Source organism: Puma concolor, chromosome B1 (genome assembly GCF_028749965.1).
Source record: "Puma concolor isolate L17-30 chromosome B1, mPumCon1.1.hap2, whole genome shotgun sequence".
Taxonomy (NCBI): Eukaryota; Metazoa; Chordata; class Mammalia; order Carnivora; family Felidae; genus Puma; species Puma concolor.
In genome coordinates, this window is record NC_141670.1 from 127,805,428 (window position 1) to 127,828,795 (window position 23,368).

Consider the following 23,368-nt stretch of genomic DNA (forward strand, 5'->3'; position numbering starts at 1 on the left):
CCTGTTTCCGATTCTGTGTCTCCCTCTCTCTCTGCCCCTCCCCCGTTCATGCTCTGTCTCTCTCTGTCCCCAAAATAAACGTTGAAAAAAAAAATTAAAAAAAAAAAAAAGAAAATAAATACAGCGTAAATAGGTATTCTATGTTCTGTACCTTAAATTTTCTGGGTTTTATATATAGTGACTAGACCTCAATGAAGAATTCTACATCTGGAAATCATTTTTAAGTATATTAAATGAAATTCTTATGAAGTGTATTAAGGAATACATTACATGTATTAGGAAAATACATAAATACATATTACGTGTATTCTGCTTGGATAGAAATAAAATTACTAATAAGTTAATGTTTTACATGAACAATCCCAAATACTTTGTAAAAACGGAAGAAAGTTGTAAACAAATAAATGAGCATGTGTGTCACTATGAATAAGAAACCCCTGGGGAATGAGCTATCATAGTAATATTTGATTAGGTGCAAGAGATAGAAAGTATGAGATAAGGCTACCTAGAATGCCAACATGATGGAATTTGTGAATACTTTGTTCTGTCTTGTTTTTTGGACACGGACTCCCTAGAGACTCTGATGAAGTTATGGACCAGAAAACATATATACAGACAGGGCATATGGTTTCAGAATTCACAGACACTGTCTCCCAAAAAGCTACCTCAGATTCACAATCACCTTATAAAAGAAAGAGCTCTGGACTGGAATCCAGCTGACACAGTTCCTTCTTCTTCGGTGGAAGAAGGGAGGTGAACTAGGACACAGTTACTTTTCTAAGTCTCTTTTCCAAGTTTTTCAGCATCTCTATGCAACACTTCCAAGAAGGGCTGACCAGAAGACAGAATTCTGCACTGGGAACTGGGTGCTGCCTAAAAACCCAAGGGAACTGGAAGAATGGGGAGGAGAAAGGAGGAAAGAGGAAGGCAAAGAGAAAGACAAAGGAGGAGAAGAGGACAGAGGAGGGAAAAGATGAAGAAGAGAAGATGGGAGGGGGCAGGGAGGGAAGAAGGCGGGATGACAGGAAGGGCAAGGATGTCAAAGAAAAGGAGGAAAGAGCCCACTGTGTCTCACAATTTTGCCTAGTGCCAGTTGTGATTCTACCTATAAGCAAATCTGAAGGTGAGGATCTATACACTCAAACTGCATTGCCAACCAAATCACAGCAAAAATGTTAACTTTTTAAATGTATGAATTCCGGGGCGCCTGGGTGGCGCAGTCGGTTGAGTGTCCAACTTCAGCCAGGTCACGATCTCGCGGTCCGTGAGTTTGAGCCCCACGTCGGGCTCTGGGCTGATGGCTCAGAGCCTGGAGCCTGTTTCCGATTCTGTGTCTCCCTCTCTCTCTGCCCCTCCCCCGTTCATGCTCTGTCTCTCTCTGTCCCAAAAATAAATAAACGTTGAAAAAAAAAATTAAAAAAAAAAATAAATGTATGAATTCCTATATTTATAATTACCATATCTGATAAGTGCTGTTTAAAAAAAAACCAGTTTAGGGGCGCCTGGGTGGCACAGTCGGTTAAGCGTCCGACTTCAGCCAGGTCACGATCTCGCAGTCCGTGAGTTCGAGCCCCGCGTCAGGCCCTGGGCTGATGGCTCGGAGCCTGGAGCCTGTTTCCGATTCTGTGTCTCCCTCTCTCTCTGCCCCTCCCCCGTTCATGCTCTGTCTCTCTCTGTCCCAAAAATAAATAAAAAACGTTGAAAAAAAATTTAAAAAAACCAGTTTATTTTGTGAAATGTTCATTTATTTTGAGTGGGGGAGTAGCAAAGAGAGAGGGAGAAAGAGAATCCCAAGCAGGTTCCATGCTAAGAGCTCAAAGACCAATGTGGGGCTTGATCTTATGTCGGGTCATGATATCATGACCTGAGCTGAAATCAAGAATCCAACGCTTAACTGACTGAGCCACCCAGGTGCCCCCAGTTTATTTTACTTCTAATCCTTGAAGCTTGTGGTCTGAAAATCCCTTTTTGAAAACCACAGACACTATATCTTTTAAAGTATTCGAAGTCAAAATGACTTAAATTCAAAAACCCACTCTGATTCTAGTAAAGTTATCCTGGAACAGGTAAATAAAGTCTCTGATTCTGATCTTCCCCATCTGTAAAAGGAACAAATTAAAATATCAATTCTACAGGGGCTCCTGGATGGTTCAGTCAGTTAAGCGTTCAACTTTAGCTCACGGCTTGTGGGTTCAAGTCCTGCATCAGGCTCCGTGCTAACAGCTTGGAGCCTGGAGCCTGCTTCAGATTCTTTGTCTCCCTCTCTCTCTGCCTCTCCCCTATTCATGTTCTGTCTCTCTTTTTCTATCTCTCTCTCAAAAAGAAACATTTAAAAAAATACATCAACTCTTCTGTAAAGAGCTGTTGACAAGACAAAATGAAACAATGTATGCTAAGTGTGTTCTACCTAACACATAGAAAGCAAACTGTGACAAACAACAACAATGAAGGGGAAAGGAAAATTGGCAAAGCTCCAGCTAAATCTTAGTACATCTCTACTCCTATTCTCCACCCTGAAACTAAACTCTGATGAAGACAACCAAACTTATTTTCAAGATAAAGCAGAGCTATATGTGTTCCCATATGAAAACATGTATCTGATGATAGAATAGTTCTTGCTTGTTAGAAAAGACTATCATACTTCCCATTGCATGCTATTAAGAAAATTTCCTCTATAACAAATTTTTTTTTAATTAAACATTCCATGAAAAGAGGTCCTCCTCCTCAATCCTTCTAAGGAGAAAGAACAGTGAGAGACAGCAACACAGGACCCTTTTCATGACGGCAGTTCAAACCTATCCAATGGCTTCACATAGCAACTTTTTAAAAATACACAGTCCAGGGGTGCCTGGGTGGCTCAGTCAGTTAGGCATCCGACTTCAGCTCAGGTAATGATCTCACAGTTCGTGAGTTTTGAGCCCCACATCGGGTTCTGTGCTATCAGCACAGCCTGCTTTGGATTCTGTGTCTCCCTCTCTTTCTGCCCCTCCCCTGCTCATGCCCTGTCCCTCTCTCTCTCTCTCAAAAATAAAATATATATTAAACAAAAAATACACAGTCCATGGACACCTGGATGGCTCAGCTGGTTAAGCGGCCGACTTTGGCTCAGGTCATGATCTCATAGTTGGTGGGTTCCAGCCCTGCACTGGGCTCTGTGATGATGGTGCAGAGCCTGCTTGGGATTCTCTCTCCCTCTCTCTCTCTCTGCCCCTTCCCCATGTGCATGCATTCTCTCTCTCGTGCTCTCTCTCTCTCAAAATAAAAAAAAAACAAACTTAAAACAATAAAACAAAATAAAAATACACAGTTTTGAGTCTGTGTTCTGTACTGTAATCTGAACTGAGATTCTGAACTGTTCTGAACTGTAATCTTTTAGAAAGTTCTGAACTGTAATCTTTTAGAAAAGAGAAGAGCATTTTTCAGAGCCTCACAAATTTGGTCAGGAGCAGAGCCAAGGTTGAGACACTTTCTTACCCTTAAGAGTCCTTCACTGCACTTACAAACTACTCAGGGTATCTCAATCTATTTTACAAAGATTATTTTAGTGCTGGAGGGGACCGCAGCCATTGCTGAGGTGAAATAAATGACTTATGTTACTGCCGAAGAAAAGGAGGCCTAGAGAGATTAAAATATTTGCCTGAGCCTGTAACTAGAACCCAGCTCCTTTCACTGCCAAATTCTTGTGTTGCATCTTTTTCACCCACAAGCCTGTAAAAGAAAAAAGGGTGGTCTTCTATCTTCAAAAGTTGATTAAAGTATCATTTTGAGGGGCACCTGGGTGGCTCAGTCAGTTGAGCACCTGACTCTTGACTCTGGCTCAAGTCATGATCCCAGGGTTGTGGCATCGAGCCCCACACTGGGCTCCACACTGAGCATAGAGCCTGGTTGGGATTCTCTCTCCCTCTCGCCCTCTGCCCATCCTCCCCCCCCCCAACTCACTCACTCTCTCTCTCTCTAATAATAAAAATTTAAAAATAAAATATTATTTTGATTCATTGTATTGACAGCAAATTGGCTGTTCTGCCTTGAATTTACAGGCACATCTCAGAGATACTGCAGATTCAGCTCTAGACCACCACAATAAAGCAAGCCAGATGAATCTGTTGGTTCCACAGTGCATATCAAAGCTATGTGTCCATAATACTGCAGTCTATTAAGTGTGCAACAGCATTACTTCTTAAAAATGTGCTAACTTAATTAAAAATACTTTATTGTTAAAATATGGTAGCCATCCTCTGAGCTTTCAGTGAGCTGTAATCTTTTTTCTGGTGGAGGATCTTGCCTCAATTTGATGGAAGCTGACTGCTCAGAGTGGTGGTTGTTGAAGGCTGGAACGGCTATGGCAGTTTCTTATGATGACAACAAAGTGTGCTGCATCTAATGACTCTTCCTTTCGCAAAAAATCTCTCTGTAGCACGTGATACTATCTTACCCACAGTAAAACTTCTTTCAAAAGTGGAGTCATCTTCTCAAACCCTGCTGCTGCTTTATCAACTAAGTTTACGTAATATACTAAATCCTTTGTTGTCATTTCAACAATCTTCACCAGGAGTAGGTACCATCTCAAGAAACCACTCTTTGCTCATCCGTAACAAGCAAATCCTCATCCATTCAAGCTTTATGATGAGACTGTAGCAATTCAGTCCAATCTTCAAGCCCCACTTCTAATTCTAGTTCTCTTGCTATTTCTACCACATCTGCGGTTACTTCCTCCACTCAAGTACTGAACCCCCCAGAATCATTCATAAGGGTTAGAATAAGCTTCTTCCAAATTCTCCTTAATGTTGATATTTTTACCCATCTCCCATTTCTTTTTCCTTGACCCAAGTCTTTGTAGTAGCATTTTAATAGCTTTTGTTGGCGGCAGCAGCAGCAAGAGGAGGGGGAGAATTTGCCTGCCAACAGCAGGTCTAGCCACACTCTTCCCATTGGACTGAAACCAGGAAGATGTGGATTTCCATGGGCTCCAGTGTGATGGCAGGAGGGTCCAGCCAAGAGGAAGAAGGCTGAGGTGTGGGGCCTGGGCCCATGTTTGGTGTCCACTTAAGCCTGGAGGCACTGGCCTAGAGCCGGTTGTCTGCCAGGATGGTCTCCTGCAAGTAGGTGACAGTGAAGGTGGAGAATAGGTCCCTCCAATCCAAGGTCACCAAGGAGCTCAGGTTGCTGGAATCCTCCCCTACAGAGAACTGGTGCTCTAAGCAAAGCAGCAATATTTTCTGGTCCCAGTGTGCCAGTGTGAGTAGACATACGGAGGAAAGCAGCTCCCCGTGCAGCCCTGACAACTGCTGGTGTGGGGTAACTTCCAGATGGTAGGGGGTGCCAGCAGCTGGGGCCAGCACCACCTGTGGGGCCAGGACCTCTTTCTCTGCCTGAAACCAGTGCCCAGTGGCCATGGTCTAGACCTTGTCCAGAGGCACAAGGTGGTGGTACCCTTGCACCCACAGCCCCAACCCCTCCTCCAGCAGCAGCACCCCCACTCCATGTCCATCGTCCATCATCTTTCAGAAGCCTTTGGTGCACCATGAGCTCTATGGAGCCATCCCTCAAGCCGATGCCCCCCCTAGGAGAAGGGTGAATCCCTTCAAGAAACACTCTGTGGACACTGCTCAGATCCATCAAAGGAATCACTATCTATGGCAATCATAACCTTATGAAATGCATTTCTTAAATACTAAGACCCAAATTCAAAACGACTCCTAGATCCATGGCCTACAGAACGGATGCTGTGTTAGCCAGGGATGAAAACTACATCCATCTCATTGTACATCTCCATCAGAGCACTTGAACCAGTTACATGATCAATAAGCAGTAATATTTTGAAAGGAATCTCTTTCTCTGAGCAGTAGGCCTCAGTAGGCTTAAAATATTCAGTAAATCATGTTGCAAACTAATGTGCAGGTTCTATTGTTCCAATCACAGAACACAAGTAGAGTAGATTTAATATAATTCTTCAGGGCCATAAAATTTTCATAATGGTAAATGAACACTGGCTTCACCTTAAGGTCATCAGCTGCATTAGCCCCTAACAAGGGCCAGCCTGGTCTTTGAAACTTTGAAGGCAAGCACTGACTTCTCTCTAGCTATGAAAGTCCTAGATGGCACCTTCTTCCAATGAAGGCTGTTTTGTCTACACTGAAAATCTGTTCTTTCGTGTAGCCACATTCCTGAATGAGGTAGATCTTCTGGATAACTTGCTGCGGCTTCTACATCAGCACTTGCTGCTTCATCGTGCACTTGTATGTTATAGGGACAGCTTCTTTCCTTAAACCTTATGAACCAACTTCTGCTAGCTTCCAACTTTTCTTCTGAAGCTTCCTCACCTCTTCCAGTCTTCAGAGAATTGAAGGGAGTTAGGATGTTGCCCTGGATCAAGCCTCAGTTTTTAAGGGAATGTTGGGGCTGGTTCGATTTTCTATCCAAACCACTAAAACTTTCTCTGTATCAGCAATAAGGCTGTTTTGCTTTCGTATCACTACTGCGTTCACTGGAGTAGCACTTTGAATTTCCTTCAAAAACTTGACCTCTGCATTCACAGCTTGGTTAACTTTGGTGTAAGAAGCTTAGTTTTTAGCCTATCTTGGCTTGTGACATGCCTTCCTAGGATGAATCATTTCTAGCTTTTGATTTAAAGTGAGAGACCTGTGACTCCTCCCTTCACTTGAACACTTAGAAAGCTTTGCAGGGTTATTTAGCGGCCTAATTTCTATATTGCTCTGTCTCACAGAATAGGAAGGCCATGGAAAGGAAGAGAGACAGGAAATGGCCGATAGGTGGAACAGAGAGAACACACACGTTTATAGATTACTGTACCATCTTATATGGGTGTAGTTCATGATGCCCTGATACAACTACAGTAGTTATAACAAAGATCACCGTCCATAGGTCACCATAACAAATAGTCAAAAAGTTGGAAATACTTCTACAAGTACCAAAATGTGACACAGACACAAAGTGAGCAAATGCTATTGGAAAAATGTCACTGATAGACTTGCTCCACACAGGTTGTCACAAACCTTCAATTTGTAAAAACACAATATCCACAAAATACAATAAAAAGAGGTGTGCCTAAATAGAGATGACCATGATTTAAAAAGTAGTCTCTGATGAGCGCCTGGGTGGCTTAGTCAGCTGAGTGTCCGACTTCAGCTCGGGTTATGGTCTTGCAGTTCATGTGTCCGAGCCCCACATCAGGCTCTATGTTAATAAACAGCTCGGAGCCTGGAGCCTGCTTTGGATTCTGTGTCTCCCTCTCTTACCCACCCCCCCTGCTCATGCTCCATCTCTCTGTCTCTCAAAAGTAAATAAATGTTACAAAAATTTTTTTTTTAAGTAGTGTCTGAAATTCTGCCAGTTACTGAATGAGAACCTATCACACCTATACACAGAGTTCAACTGTTTTAAAGAAAGGCTTTCCTTCTAGGAAAATTCTATTGTTTAGCAACTGACAAATACATATACTTTAACAGCATCTTGCATGCTTTGAAAAAAAATAGTTTAAGGGGCACCTGGGTGGCTCAGTCTGTTAAGCATCCGACTTCAGCTCAGGTCACGATCTCTTGGTTTCTGGGTTCAAGCCCTGCATTGGGCTCTCTGCCATCAGCACAGAACTCACTTCAGATCCTCTGTTCCCCTCTCTCTCTGCCCCTCCCCTGCTCGCTCGCTCGCTCTCGCTCTCTCTCAAAAATAAAACAAACATTAAAAAAAATACTAATATTGAGGTGGTAGAATTACCTTCTGCTAACTCTACCATAAGCATGGATTGTTTTCACTAATAAAATATTGCTTTAATTGTCCTATTAAATATTACATTTCTAGAAAATATGTGAAATTCAATACATTTGATAGTGGGTATCTCTGGAAATAGATGTATGCCTTTCAGTTTCTACTTTTCTTGATATCACAGTTTTATGAATGAAGTTAAAACTTCAATTTTTACAGACTAACCCACTCTGATTGTTCTGGCATATCTTGATAAAACCAGACAGTTAAAAACATTCCATAGTGGGGGTGGGTTCTAGATTAATCATATATTTCATTTCTAAGGCAAGAAGCCTATAGGCACCCTCTCTGTCAGCAGAATTATGGGAACCTAGTCCACAGGCTGGGGTTCTCCCGGCTTTTCTGATTTATTCTGCTTCAGTGACTAGCAGGAAATTCCAACCCGGAAGTCAATCCATCTGATTAGTTCTCTGATCTCAACCCAAGTCTTAGTAAAAGACCCCTCTCCTTTGGGGTCTGAAATCTGAATCCGTCAACAACTGTGAGCATGAATCAAAAAATGGATGAAACATTTCCAGACTATTCACTCCGGTACTGCAGATGTGTGACACCATACCCCAAGCCCCTGATACTAACCTCTGGAAAGAGACAGTCACCAGATCGAGACCAGGTTTCTGACTTCCTCCCCCACCATTTCTCCCCATGAGGAAAATCCCATGATTCGGATATCCAAGTCAATGAAGGTTGTGAAGTACCAGGACATCATGTATGGTTCTAGACTTTACCATGTTGCAAATTTAACCTTAAAACACTGAACCCAGGAGAAAAACTTAAGTTGTATCGATAGGACAAAAAACAGTGATAATAATACTTCTCCTACTGCATTGTTTCTGCGTTCTTACTTAAAATTATGTTGTCTTTTAAAATGATCATTTTCTTTTTTTTTTTTTTTTTTAATTTTTTTTTTCAACGTTTATTTATTTTTGGGACAGAGAGAGACAGAGCATGAACAGGGGAGGGGCAGAGAGAGAGGGAGACACAGAATCGGAAACAGGCTCCAGGCTCTGAGCCATCAGCCCAGAGCCCGACGCGGGGCTCGAACTCACAGACCGCGAGATCGTGACCTGGCTGAAGTCGGACGCTTAGCCGACTGCGCCACCCAGGCGCCCCTAAAATGATCATTTTCAAGCAAGCAATGCAATCTCACAAATATGAAATAAGTTTCTGAAAACATTACTAACATATTTAGTAATGATTTAAAGAATTAAAAAGTTTGATAAAGTAAATTAAAGTCAAACATATTAGAAAGTGTAACTTTTACTCTATCAACTCATTTGTTATGTAAAAAGATTTAAGAAAAATACTGTATATCTTTCAATTGTTATTATCAAGCAGTTTATCTTGCAATGTTCACAACCCTCTCTGATCTAAGGTTTTATTTTCTTCACACGGAAAATAAACTGGCTCAATCTCACTATGGCACACATTAAAAAATTATTTTCCTCTTTTCAAGTTGCATTAAGATATCACTTTCTCTACACTGCCTTGCAAATTCTCTGACATCCAGATCCTTAAGAGTTGTTAATTCATTTTAAACTGTCCTTTTTCCTCATCTAACACTTTGTCTCACATTAGAGAGGTGTTTCTTCACTTTGGGTGTAATTGGTGAGAGGTCTGAAAGCTTTTAGAGCCTTATTTCCTCCCTGTACTCAGTCTATCATTCACTTAATTGCCACCAAATAGATGGTGCCATCTTTGGAAACAGAAAGAGCAGACAGAAGGGAGCTTACCTTTAGTAGAGTATAATTTTACAGAAAACTATAAAAACATAACAATTAAACAATTACTGGCATCCCTGAGCCTTTAAATAGAAGCATAATATAAAGCAATCTTGAAAATTACAAAGCCCTTACATACAGGTTTTCAGAGCTCTGTGGCCTCCTATATTCTCCATTCAGAAGATTTAGGACCAACATTTCCTGCCTGTATAACAAGCCATGTTGTGAAAACGAGCTTTATCACTCCAACAAGTATCTAATTCATGTTCCTAAATATTTCACTTTCAAAGAAATATGCAGTGATTTCCCCTCATTGAATTCACCATTAATCTTATAATACTGAGCAAATATTCTAGGAAATATGAAGTAATGACACAAATATTCTCCAGAACAATTTTTTAAAAGGAAACAGGGAACTATGATCAATCATTAATCAAAAGGTTAAAATTATATTCTCTTATTGGATATTATCTTTACCTTTCATTACAACAATTTAAATCTCTACAAACATGAACGGAACTGCGGACATTAAATTGGAGAAGAGTCATTACACTGATATTTCCACAGACATAATTTTTATGTATTTGTTTTTGACTGAAAAGGTTGTCAAGAATCGTGGGATATGTGTGAAATACAGAATTTTACATAAAGGTAGGATTTGGCCACAAATGTGAATCTGTAGCTAGAGCTCTGAGTTGATGTGTGATAACCAAGGGACTGTCAAAGAGTAATGTCCAAATAGTGTTGTATGTCTTCAGTACAGGATAGCAATTAAGAGCACGGAGTCATGATTTAATCGCAGCCCTACCGTCTACTAGCCACATAATCTTGGGCAGCTTTCTTAACCTCCTAGTGCTCAGTTTTATCATCTATAAAACGGGAATATTCACAGAGCAGTCCTCAAAGAATCATGTTAAAGAATAAACTAAATATATGTGAAGCATTTGTGACATGGCTTGAACACCGTAGCACATTATATGAAGTAGCTATGCATACGGGACAAACCGGTTAGAAAAGGGTTTCCAAGCGAACAGTCACCAAGGTCTGTGGCAATCTACTCAGGGTTGAGGCCTCTGAAGTCCACACCACCTGTTTCCCATTTGTCCTCTCAAATGAGTGAAGCCAACTAGAACTATCAGCCCAAAAGTATAATGGATTGGATTTGCTGGAAAACAGCATAATTTTGTAATCTAGTTTGTATTAACCTGAAAAATGTTATCATGATGATATCAGCAATATTTGGGGAAAGGTTATTACCAAATGTGTAAATGTTTGATGAAAAGACTAAGAGTGTCAGCCAACATTTCAAAGGAAAGGCACAAGTTACTTTCTCATTATATAACAAATCCACATCCACTCTGTCATGTTGATTTATACCAGTTTCCTTATCTTATGTGTTTTTACTGATAATTAAAGGAACAATTGCACATTCCATTCATCGTATAAAATATATTATCTTTCTGTTAACTTCAGCATACCACAAAGTCAGAATGTCAAAAAGTAAAAATGATCCCTAACAAACATCCAAACTCCTTAATAATTATTATGACCTTACTTTTATCAACAAAGCATGAAATGACCTTCCCTTGCTTTCACATCTAAGAAAGAGTTAGCTCAATTCCACCCTGCCAACAAAGGGGAAAAAACTGACTTGCTCTTTGTTTTAATCTACTGGCTTGAGAAAAGTGAGAAAAGTGTGAGTGATCTTTTACCAATTCAATGCAGAGTCAATGATAACACATAACAAAATTGGGAGGGGTAGAGTGTATTTGTACTATAACATCTCAAAACCCTAACTTTGGAGCTCTTAGTTTATAAACAGGAGAAAATATAGTACTATATGTAACAGAATTACAGACAGCATATGAAGTATGTCTGACATCTTTCCAAAAAGAAGCAACGATTAACTCTCAGTCAGCTTATAGTTTGGGGATATTATTTAAAGCAAAAATTTTACTTAAATAAAAGGGTAGCCACAGATTTCTAAGAGTAAATATAAAAGCTGCACGAACCATAACATTTTTCTAACCAAGTTCATTTTCTAAAAAACAGCCAGATTTTCATAGTCTTTTGTGAGTATTTATATTACCAATATACCATTCTAGGAAAAACTGTATAAACTACAATTAGACTAGTTATGTATGAAACATGTTTTTTCAGCTAAACCACATAAACAAGAGAGACACAGAACAAGAAAGATGACTAGAAGCAAAATGTTTGCGTGGTCCAATAAGGTCAAAAATAAGATAACAGTATCTTCCATTCTAATGTTATCAGATTATGTAGGCAAACAAATTAATATATAAATTAAATTAACAAAGTGACTTGACCGCCAGAATTAGTACCAGATTCCCATAATCCCAAAGCAAAATAAAACCCATTTCATACATAAAGTTACCATAGAATTTTATTAGAATACAACTATGTTTAAGTCAAAATCATGAGACCTTGATTTACATTCACAAAATAGTACATTTTAATAGTTTGAAAACAAAATCATATGAGATGATGATGCCATATACGAAATTAGCTGATTTACTTTCTACTAACCCTGTGTTTTAAAGTTACCGCAAGTTTAAGAACATTCAAGTCACATAAGAAACTCATTAATAAATGGCACAATCAACATAAATCACATGACTCCAGAAAGAACATCAAATTGAAACGCTGACATACAGTAGGCAGTCTTGCCTGAAATGCCTACATATTTTTAGTACACAGTAAACTTTGTAAGTAACTGGTAACTGATGAACTGATAAACAGGTTTCATCCTGGCCTTAGATGACTTACTTAATTTCCTCTGCACTTCAAGCGCCTCACTTGTAAAAAGTCAGAGTGTTTCAAAAATGCCTAATACTCAATGATGAATGGTAGCCTCAGTGTGATTAATGAAGCAGATTAGATAATTCTCGAGGTCTAATTTACATTTAAAATGTATTTGTTGTACAAACAAATACTGAGTGCCTACTATATGCCAGGAATTTTGATTTGGAGTGGATTACCCAATCTTACAACTTCCAAAAAGCAAATTATTATTTCCTTTCATTTGTATCTTCCCACAATAATCCCTTTTTCTAAAAAGCACACTGTCCCTTGTGTCTGTCAAAGAATACAAGTAGTATATTTAATTTTTCAAAGCCATAAAATCAAGCACAAATATCCAAATCATAAGATGCTTTTTTTTTTTTTTTTTTTTGCTCTCTCCCCCTAATAAGAGAATCCAGGAAAAAATCATTTTTGACTGTGAAAAACTAGTTACCTTCCCTGAAATTGAAAGGAAGAGAACACGGCTTAGATTAGAGTGCCCAGTGTCTTTCAGACATTTTCCCTTTTTTTTTTTTTTTAATGTTTATTTATTTATTTTTGAGAGGGTGGGGAGGGGCAGAGAGAGAAAGAGAGATTGAGAATCTCAAGCAGGCTCCACCCTGCCAGCACAGAGCCAGATGCAGGGCTCGAACCCACAAACCTTGAGATCATGACCTGAGCAGAAACCAAGAGGGGGACAATTAACCAACTGAGCCACCCAGGTACCCCCAGCCATTTTCATATAAACCTAAACCTCATCAAAGCATGGAGGCTAAACAGTAACAGTAAATCAAAAGAATAGCAGTTCTGATCAAACAAAACTGTTAGGCTAAAGACTGCATGCTTGATTCCAGGAACTTTTCAGTTTTAGTAATGTGATGGAGTGACAGCTCCCACCATCAACACTGAGTCTTCAGAGAAACTCCATGCCTTAGTCCCAAATGGTAATCTGCCCTGACTCTCTAGGAACAGAATGCTCATGACCCAGTGACGGACACGAGAACAAAAACCAAGTCTCCAGATGGAAATGTCTGTGACTATATTATAAGAATATATCTAATAGCAACCAATGTCAATTTCAGGAATTTTAAACCACTATACAACACCAATGATCTAGAATTGACAAACAATGACAAGGAGCACTACAGGTATGCAATTTGAAGAAAGTGAACGTCAACCATTCATTCATTAACTTACCTATTTACGTTGAAATGATTTAAAACATGAAATAGTCCCCTTGCTTAGAGAACTGAATTCATGGACAGCCAAAACAAAATATTCATATTTCCTTCCATTCAGCAGGGTTTTCAGAAATGTTGAAAAACACATCTTTTACTGAGTAAGGCCTTAAAAATATGCTATGTTCTTACATTTTAGAATCTAGATCACTAATTTTTTTTAAAAATTCATCAAAGAAAAGCTTGTGTGAAATTGGTTAAACATCTTAATTCATACCATATCTGAATAGGTCTTATCCTCTTTAAGGAATCTTTATTTATATTCTTAGAGAAAAATCTCTAAGAATTTTTATTTTGTATTTTTATTATGACAAGTTTTCTGACTTGCTTGAATTAGTTTTCTTCACTTGCTTATTTGGTAGTAAAAATTCATTTTCACTATTCAGCTATATTCCTTTAATTCCAACACAGACAGAATATAGATTTTGTAGGATTCAACTATCCCAGAATATCAGCCAGCTGAGCCTCTTGATAGTAAGTACAGTTGGTCTTTGAACAACACAAGTTTGAACTGTGCGGGTCCACGTACATGCGAATTTTTTTTTAATAAACACAATACAATACTACAAATGTACACAGACAGACATATCAACTAATGGAACAGAATGAAGAGCTCAGCAGGTCATGATCTCATCGTAAGATTGAGCCCAGCATCAGGCTCTGTGCAGAGCAGAGCACTAAGCCTGCTTGGGATTCTCTTTCTCTCTTCCTCTGTCTGCCCCACCCCACTCATGCTCACACTCGCTTGCTCTCTCTCACAAAATAAGTAAAACTAAAAAAAAAAAAAAAAAAAAGAATAAAGAGCTCAGAAATAAACCTTCACATATGTAGTCAAACGATCTTCAACAAAGGATCCAACACTACTCAGTAAGGAAAAGACAGTCTCTTCAAATGGTGCTGAGGAAACTGGGTATGTGCACGTGAAAGAATGAAGTGGGACCTTTACTTTACACAAAAATTAACTCAAAATGGATTAAAGGCCTAAATGTAAGAAAAACAAGAAATCCTGGAAAAAATATAGGGGCAAAGCTTCATGATACTAGATTTGGCAATGAATTTTTTGATATGATACCAAAAGCACAGGCAACAAAAGCATAGACAAATCGAACCATACCAAAATTATAAATCTTTTGCACAAGATATAACACAATCAACATTGTGGAAAGACACTGAAATGGGAGGAAATATTTGCAAATTATTTATCTGACAAGGGTTTAATATTCAGAATATTAAAAAAAATTCCTACATGTCAGCAATAAAAAATAAAAAAAACAATTAAAAGATGGGCAGAAGACTTGAATAGCCATTTCCCCAAAGATAGTAAGACTTGGCCAACAAGCACATGAAAAGATGTTCAACATCACTAATCATTAGGGAAATGCAAGTTGAAACCACATTGATAGATCACCTCACACTCATTGGGATGGTTGCTATTAAAACAAAGCAGGGGTGGGGGAAAGAGAGGTGTCCCAAGATGGAGGCATAGGAAGATCCTGAATTTACCTCCTCCTACAGATACACTGAATCTATATCTATATATGGAAAAATTCCCTCTGAAAAACACCTGAAAACTAGCTACAGCTCCTTCACAACAAACAATAAAAGGGCTACACTGAGAAAGGTAGGAGAAGCAGAGATGCAGTCTCACAAAAACCCCAACACCAGCAGAGCAACCCACAATTGAGAAGGATCTCACATATCCAGAGCTTCTCCCTATGGAGTGAGGGGTTTGTGCTCTACATCAGGAACCCCAACCCTTGGGACCTTCACTGGGGACATCAGCCCTCAAAATGACTCTCTCTGAAAACCAACAAGGCTTATGCCCAGAAGGCTATAGCGAACTAAGATCCTGCTCTTAAAGGGCTCACACACAGACTCACTTGCCGTAGGGCCCAGGATAAAGGCAGCAGTTTGAAAATCACCTGAACCATATGTGAAGGAAATTCATTTGCTAATCTTAAAGCATATGCCAGAAGCACTGGTGGGTGCCATTTTTGCTCTCTCCATCTACCTTGTTAGTGCTGGGGGCACACACAGTCCCTGCACCCTTCCATTGCCCTGTTAAAGCCAGCAGGCACATTCTAATCTAGTGTTCTTCCTCTGCCTTGCTAAAGCCAGCAGGGCACACATAGCCCATACGAGGGACTCTCTGATCACCTGGCTCTAGTGGCCAGGAGGGCTGGATTCCCTGGGACTGTAACAATCATAGAGACAGTTCTTTGCAGGCTTCCACCCCCAGGGCAGTGCACAGATGGCAGACTGACACACATCCCCAGTGTATCTGTGAAAAAGGACTACTCATCCTGGAATTTCAGCCTAAGGAGCAGGCCTCAGTTTTGCCAGACATCTAGAGACTATGAAGATGCTCTCAGGAAAAGTAGGCCAGGAGACACTGTCTGTGTTTTCCCTTGGTTTCACTATACGTCATCAGTATCTCCCAGAAAGGAGCTGACACACTCATCCGATGCTCTGATTTTTCCAACTGTTGCTCAGCAGACATCTCCACATCACCTGGTCTGGAAGACAGTAGGGTTCGCAACTGTGGCCCCACAGGACTTTATGTATTTGAACACTTTAAAAGCTGCTAGCTGAGGGGGTCTGGCTTCTAATCAGCTTAAAAGTGACTGAGATCCTGAACTTTGGAAAACTGACAGGTCACTCAACAACTGGGACCTATCAAGAATAAATCTGGCTGCTGTGACAATCACCAAGTCAGGGCAAAGTTGAATGACAATGTTAATCTACACAAGGCAACCCCTTCAACACTGGGGGAGGTAGCTATTTCACTGAATACATAGAAGCAAACACAGAGCGTCAAGCAAAATGAGGCAACAGAGAAATATGTTCCAAACAAAAGAACAAGATAAAAACCTCAGAAGAAAATCTTAACAAAACAGACATAAGCAATTTACCTGATAAAAAGTTCAAAACAATGATCATAAAAACGCTCACCAAACTGGAGAGAAGAATAGATTAACACAGTGAGAACTTAAAGAGATAGAAAATATAAGAAAGTACCAGACAGAAATCATAGACTGAAGAATACAGTAACTGAAACGAAAAATAAACTAGAGGGGTTCAACAACAGACCAGATGAAGCACAGAAAAGGATCAGAGACCTAGAAGACAGGGCAGTAGAACTCACCCAAACAGGGCAACAAAAGGAAAGGTAACTTCAAAAGTGAAACTATCCTAAGGGACCTATGAGACATTAAGCAGAATAACATTCACATTACAGGGGTCCAAGAAGGAGAATGGAGAAAGAACAGAAAACTTATTTGAATAAATAATGGCTGAAAACTTCCCTATCCTGAGGATGGAAACAGACATCCAGATCCAAGAATCTCATAAAGTTCCAAAAGAGATGAATCCAAACAGATCCACACCAACATACATTATAATTAAAATGTCAAAAGTTAAAGAGAGAATCCTAAAAGCAGCTAGAGAAAAACAACTTGTTATAGATAAGGGAACCCCCGTAAAATCATCAACAGATTTTTAAGCAGAAACTTTACAGTCCAGAAGGAAGTGGCACGATATATTCAAAGTACTAAAAGGAAAAAACTCCCAAACAATAATACTCTACCTGACAAGGTTATCATTCCGGTTTAAAGGACAGATAAAAGAGTTTTCCAGATAAGCAAAAGATAAAAGAGTTTATCACCACTAAACTGGCCTTATAAGAGATGTTAAAGGGACGTCTTTAAGATAGGAAAAAGGCATTAATTAGTAACCAGAAAACATGAAAGTATAAACCTCACTAGCAAAAGTAGTAGATTAATCACTTATAAAGCCAGTATGAAAGTTAAAAGATGAAAAGTGGTAAAAATACCTATATGAAGTTAAGGGTTACACAAAATCAAAAACTGTAAAATGTGACACAAAAACATAAAATGTGGTGAAAGGAGGAGTAAAAATGCAGAGTTTTAGAATGAATTCAAACTTAAGTTGCTATCAACTTAAAATAGACGACTATATAAATAGCTGTTATATGTGAGCTGCATGGTAACCACTAAGCAAAAACTTATAGTAGATAGTACAAAAGGTAATGAGAAAGGAATCTAAACATAACACTAAAGAGTCACCAAATTACAAGGAAAGAGAGCAAGGGGAAAAGAAAGGAACAGAGAAGACCTACAAAACAAGAAAACTATTCCCAAAATGGCTATAAGTGCATACCTATCAATAATCACATTAAAGGTAAATGAACTATAAGAGACTCACTTCAGAGATAAGGACACATACAGACTGAAAGCAAAGTAATAGAAAAAAAATTTAATGCAAATAGAAACCAGAAGAAAGCTGAGGTATCTTACTTATAACAGACTAAATAGGCTTTAAAATAAAGACTGTCGGAGCACCTCAGTGGTTTAGTCAGTTAAGGTTCCGACTCTTAATCTCAGCTCAGGTCTTGATCTCACGGTCATGAGTTCAAGCCCCACATTGGGCTCCATGCTAGGCGTGAAGTCTATTTAAAAAAAAAAAAAAAATGAAAGACAAAGAAGGGTATTAGTTAATGATGAAGTGCCCAACCCCACAAAAGGATATAATATTTATAAATACTTATGCACCCAACATAGGAGTACCTAAACATATATAGCAAATATTAACAGACCTAAAGAAAGAAATTGACAGCCATACAATAGTAAGGGAATTAATACCCACTTAAATCATTGAATAAATCACCCAGACAGAAAATCAATAAGGAAAAATTGGCCTTAAACAACACGATACCAGATAAACTTAATATGTACAGCATGTTCCAACCAAAAGCAACAGAATAAACATTCGTCTCAAGTACATGTGGAATAATTTCCAAGACAGATCATATGTTAGGCCACAAAACAAGTCTCAATAAATTTAAGACTGAACTTATATCAAGCATGTTTTCCAACCACAATGTTGTGAAACTAGAAATCAATTACAATAGGAAAAATGAGAAGTCACAAATATGTGGAGGTTAAACAACATACTCCTGAACAACAAATGAGTCAATAAAGAAATCAAAAGGAGAAATTAAAAAATACCTTGAGATGAATGAAAATGGAAATACAACATACCAAACTCTATGGAAAGCAGTAAAAATAGTTCTGAGAGGGAAGTTCATAGCAATACAAGCCTATATCAAGAAACAAATATCTCAAATAAACAATCTAACTTTCCACTAAAGAAACTATAAAAACAACAAATGAAATCAAAAGTTAGTAAAAGATAGGAAATAACAAAGATCAGAGTGAAACTAAGTGGAAAGAGACTATCCAGGAGACTGAATCAGTAAATCAAAAACCTCCCAACCTCCCAACATACAGAAGTCCAGAACCAGACAATTCCCTGATGAAGTCTACTGAACATTCAAAGAAAATGTAGTATCTATCCTTCTCAAACTCTTCCAAAAACAGAAGAGGAGGGAATGCTTCCAAACTCATGTTATAAGACTAGCATTACCCTAGGACCCAATCCAGACAAGGACACCCCCCACCAAAACACACACACACACACAACAACAACAACAACAACAACAACAACAACAAAAACACAAGCCAATATACCTGATGAACACAGATGTAAAAAATTCCTAACAAAATATTAGCAAACCAAACTCCACAATACATTAAAGAAGATTCAACAATACACGATAATCCAGTGGGATTCATTCAGGGATACAAGGATGGTTCAACATCTGCAAATCTATTAATACATTAACTATACATACTACACTAAGTGATATACTACATTAACAAAATAAAGGATAAAAATCACATGATCATATCAACAAATGCAGAAAAAGCACTGACAAAACCGAACATCCATTTATGACAAAAACTCTCATCACAGTGGGTATAGAGGGTACATACCTCAACATAATAAAAGCCATCTAATAAGCCCACAGCTAACATCATATTCAACAAGATAAGTCTTTCCTCTAAGATCAGAAATGAGCCAAGGATGCCCACTCTCACCACTACTGTTCAATATAGAATCAGAAGTCCTAGCCAAAACAATTAGGCAAGAAAAAGAAATAAAAGGCACCAAAATCAAAAAGAAGTAAATCTATCACTGTTTGTGAACAACATGGTTTCATATATAGAAAACCCTAAAGACTCCACCAAAAACTAGAATGTAAATTGATATAGCCATTATGTCAAACAGCATAGGGGTTCCTGAAGAATTAAAAATAGAACTATTATATGACCCAGCAAATTCCACCCTTGAGTTATACAAAGAAAACATGGGACGCCTGGGTGGCTCAGTTGGTTGAACCTCTGACTATGACTCAGGTCATGATCTCATGGTTCATGAGTTCAAGCCCCGTGTTGGACTCTGTGCGGACAGCTCGAGGCTGAAGCCTGCTGTGGATTCTGTGTCTCCCTCTCTCTTGCCCCTCCCATGCTCACACACTGTCTCTCTCTCTTTCTCTAATCTCAAAAATAAATATTAAAAAAATTAAAAAAACAAAACAAAAAAACAAAAACACTACTTATAAAACATATATGTACCCCTTTGTTCCCTGCAGCATTATCTACAACAGCCAAGATATGGAAGCAACCTAAGTATTCATCTACAGATAAATGGACAAAAAAGATGCAATGTACATTACATAATATACATTATATATCATACACACCCATGTCTCACACACACACACACACACACACACACACACACACACACACACACAGTGAAATACTATTCAGCCTTAAAAAATGAATGAAATCTTCCCATTTGCAGCAATATGTATGAACCTTGAGGATATTATGCTAAGTGAAATAAGACAGAGCAAGTCAAAGACCATATGATTTAACCTATATGTAGAATTTTAAAAAAAAAAAACAAACAAAACATGGGCGTCTGAGTGGCTCAGTCAGTTAAGCATTTGACTTCAGCTCAGGTCATGATCTCATGGTTTGTGAGTTGGAGCCCCATGTCTGGCTCTCTGCTCTCAGTGTAGAGCCCGCTTCAGATCCTCTGTCTCCCTCTCTCTCTGCCTCTCCCCCACTCATGCTCCCTTTCTCAAAAATAAAAAATAAACATTAAAAAAAACCTTATAGATAGAGGTGATAGAATGGTGGTTGCCAGCAGGAAGAGCGAATGGGGGAGATGGATGAAATGGATGAAGAGGCGAAAAGGTACAAACTTCCAGGTATAAAATAAGTAAGTCATGGGGACATAATATACAGCATGGTGACTCTAGTCAATAATGTCATAGTGTATTTCTGAAAGTTGCCAAAAAAGTAAATCTTAAAGGCTCTCATCACTAGGGAAAAAAAAAAAAAAAAAAAAACTTGTGTAACTTTGTATGGTGATGGATAGTAACTAGGCTTCTTGTCATCATTTCATAGCATATACAAATATCAAATCATCACTGTACACCTGAAACTAATATAATGCAATATGTCAATTATACTTCAATTAAAAAAAAAACAAAAACCAAATGTTAGAGAGGATGTGGAGAAATTTGAACACCTGATACAAAATAGTCCAGCCACTATAGAAAACAATATGGCAGGTCCCCCCAAAATTTAATATTGAGTTACCAGGGGTGCCTGGGTGGTTCAGTCGGTTAAATATCCAAGTCTTTTTTTTCTTTTTTAATGTTTATTTATTTTTGAGAGAGACAGAGACAGAGTGCCAGCTGGGGAGGGGCAGAGAGAGAGGGAGACACAGAATCCAAAGCAGGCTCCAGGCTCTAAGATGTCAGCACAGGGCCTGACACAGGACTCGAACTCATGAACTGTGAGATCATGACCTGAGCTGGCTGGCCACTTAACTGACTGAACCACACAGGTGCCCCAATTGAGCATCCAACCTCTTGATTTTGCCTTAGGTTTTGATCTCATGATTCATGAGATCAAGTCCTGCCATCAGGCTCTAAGCTGACAGTTGTAGAGCCTACTTGGGATTCTCTCTCCCCCTCCTCTCTCTCTCTCTTTCTCTGCCTCAAAATAAATAAATAAAACATTAAAAATTAAAATAGAACAGAACTGCCATATGAGCAGCAATCTTACTTCTGGGTGTATATTCAAAAGAACTGAAAGCAGGATCTCAAAGAATTATCTGCAAATGCATGTTCACAATAGCAGCATTTTCCACAATAGCCATGTAAGTGAAAGCAACCCAAATGCCCACAGAAAAATGAAGGGATAAATGAAATTTGGTATATACCGACAATGGAATATTTTCAGCCTTAAAAAAGAAGGAAATGCTGTCACGTGCTACAACATGGGTGAACCTCGAAGATATTATACAAAGTGACATAAGCCAGTCACAAAAAGACAAATCCTGTATGGTTCCACTTAGATGAGTTATTTAAAGTAGTCAAACGCATAAAATCGAATGGTGGTTGTTAGCGCGCGGCAGGGCAGAGATGGGCGCTGTTTAGTAAGTACAGTGTCAGTTGTGCAACATGACAAAGTTGTGACGATCTGCTGCAAAACAACGTAAATATACTTAACACTACTGAACGGTACACTTAAAAATGGTTACAATGGTAAATTTTATGTTGTGTTTTCTATTACAATTTTTAAGGCAATAAGGCATAGACAGTAAGTGACATACATGAGGTTATGAAGTCAGAATTCATAGTCATGAAGTACAGATCAGATTCAGAAAAGCAAAAGAGAAGAAAGGTCAGGTAGAAGATCCAACCTATTCAAAGGTGTTTGGAGAATAGAAAATACTCAGGTGAAAAGGCAAAGAAGGGTAGAGTGGCCCAGATGAAACTAGAAAGGTAGATTGAGGATCATTTGGTAAGGTGGTCAGAACTCAAGGACAAGTCTCTGGTAACAGAATAAAGCTCTGGCTGGACTGACCAGAGGTGACAGGATGTCATCAGGAACAACTGTTACAAGACTGCTCAATGCTAACCACAGAAGTCTGGCTTAAGGCAAATAAAATGCAGATAGAGTATTTCTAGACACAGTCTAGGCACACGTGAGGTGGGTCAAAGGGAGCCCATGGGCGACCTAATCAGTTGAGGTTCCCATAAATGAAGACATATCCTAGAAAACCTTTGACCTAGAAAACCTAGAAAATGAAGATATAACCTAGAAAAGCCAATATGGACTTACATTACCTTTGAATTGTATCAAGGAAAAATTTTTTCACTCCAAATGTTTTAGGAAGAGAAATTAGAAATTATCTCTTGGGGCTCCTGGGTGGTTCAATCAGTTGAGTGTCTGACTTTGGCCCAGGTCATGATCTCCCAGTTTGTGAGTTCAAGCCCTGTGTCAGGCTCTGTGCTGACCGCTCAGATCCTGGAGCCTGCTTCTGATTCTGTGTCTCCCTCTCTCTTTGCCCCTGTCCTGCTTATTCTCTGTCTCTCTCTCTCAAAAATAAAAATAAACATTAAAAAAAATTTTTAAAGAAAATTATCTCTTACATCCTTCCTCCAAAGTTCAGTTTTTTGCTCACAGAAAGCATATATAAGTAATTATCTAGGCAACCAATAATCATCATTTATTGCTGAATATTTACATGAGGCTATGCGAAACACTTAACTGTTAATACAAGATAAATCTTAAATATGATAAAAAAGCAGATTCATAAATTCATACTAATTATGAAAGACAAAGGAGAAATTTCTGTATTTCCCATCTGAAAAGTAAGGTTAATACTGTGACATACTTCAACTTTAATCAAAAAATAGAATTTCAAAACTTATATTTCAAACAAACACTTTTAACCATTACTAAATGTGTGATATTGACAGAGACTTTTCATACTATACTGATGTTAGTTGTAAATAATAATTTTGAAAAAACTCTTGATACTTTTAGAAGATATTTCAACTAGCTTAGACCTGAAGGCTTTGTCTACAAATATTTACAT

The 23,368-nt window shown here is 38.7% G+C and overlaps 1 protein-coding gene across 5 annotated transcripts in view; it reads right to left on the reverse strand.

Moving 5' to 3' along the window:
• BMPR1B (bone morphogenetic protein receptor type 1B) overlaps positions 1-23,368 on the reverse strand; it is a 418,825-nt gene that overhangs the window by 291,386 nt on the left and 104,071 nt on the right. The window lies entirely within an intron of this gene.